This window comes from Euprymna scolopes, chromosome 9, assembly GCF_053919585.1.
Source record: "Euprymna scolopes isolate OS-2025 chromosome 9, ASM5391958v1, whole genome shotgun sequence".
NCBI classification, from domain to species: domain Eukaryota; kingdom Metazoa; phylum Mollusca; class Cephalopoda; order Sepiida; family Sepiolidae; genus Euprymna; species Euprymna scolopes.
Genome location: NC_136490.1, coordinates 135307452 through 135309028, shown reverse-complemented (window position 1 = coordinate 135309028; position 1577 = coordinate 135307452).

Here is a 1577-nt window from a genome sequence, read left to right as displayed (position 1 = left end):
TCTACAACAGTGTAATTATAAATACAACTGTAATCACCATGGCCTTGTTTACATACCGAGCACCAATATCAAAATTGAACTACCCACTTGACATGCGACAACTCCAACATTATACATCACTAGAAGATGTAACCGACATTGCCCGGTATTAAACGTAACGTTAAATTCCTTAAAAATGAAGTAAGAAAACTGAAAGAACTGAGACATGTGCATGCGAGTATCATGTTTTTCTAAACAGTCCACTTCTTGAAAGCTAAAAAAACATACTCGAGCTGAGATCGAAATCAATTCCTAAAGACAGTGAATCAAGTACGATATAATGTATAGTATATTCCTTTCATAAATGAATCGCTACTTAAAAAATTATTAAACGTATCTAAAACATAAGAGCGCGACAGGAAATGGTGTTTTTAGCTGTGCTCTGAAGGTATCCTTAATTTTATTGGAGTGGTTTCAGGGGCGCTTTAAACTGGAAGCAAAAATATAGGATTACAGTATTACATTTGGTAAGTGGTGTGTAGTAATCCCAAATTACTCAACATCCTAGGTAGAGCAGGTGTGTTTAAATGCAGCATCGGTCGGGAATGTTTTTGTTAACTTGGTGTTGCCTGGGAGCCACCATAGTAACAATACAATATTATATTTGGCAACATTGTGCAAATTAATCCAAATTCTCACTATATTAGAAAAAGAAAAAAGAAATGTTTCACCCAATGCCAGCAGGCGCAGGTAAAGCGTGAACAAATTCCGCAGAATCTTTCACGTTTTTTTTCCTAATGGCTGGAAATACTTGATGCTTCGCCAAGGCTATCAAGGACATGTTTTTATCGTGATGCCATCACTAGATGGGTTGATTAAGAGAGGAATGTTAGAAAGTGATCCATAAAAAGGAAAAATTTGTCGGAAGTAAAAAGCCATATGAAATAATTAACCAAACGCACAAAAATAGCAGGATGTTTACCCGGAAGTAGGATGGGTAGTCAGCTCAGAGTGATCAAATAAAACAAAAGATCCGGACATAGAATTTCCGATCTTGCATCAGTATATTTACAAGTTTCGAGTCCGTTTTTGATTACAGTTTTTCAATTAGGGACAATTTACGATAGGTTGCGACTTGGAACAAATTGAACAGAGCTTTAGCCGAGCCAAAGAATAGTGATGGTTTCGACGGCTAGATTATCTAAATTTTAGTCTTAGTTGAGACGCTGAAATTTAACTAAGATGTGAACGTTAGCATTTAGAGGGCCCTTTTCCACGATGATGTAACACGCATAGAGTACAACTAATCTGTACTGAAGGTGTCGAAGTTTGTGTTTTTTCTTGCGAGTTTTTGTTGTTTTATTATTTTGGGTAAAATCTGCATTTTTAACAGTTTTTTTCCCATTTGACAAGTACAACGACGTCCAGTTTCCTGTCTTGGATGAATTAATTTCTTTTTATCTTCATGCCCCAAATGTTTCTTTGGTTTTCCTTTTACATTAGATTGCATGTATGTATGCTCAAAATGAAGTCATATGCACCGTTATTGGTGCACTGCTTTCTCCGCGTAATTATACCTGCATTTACTTTCTTTTGGG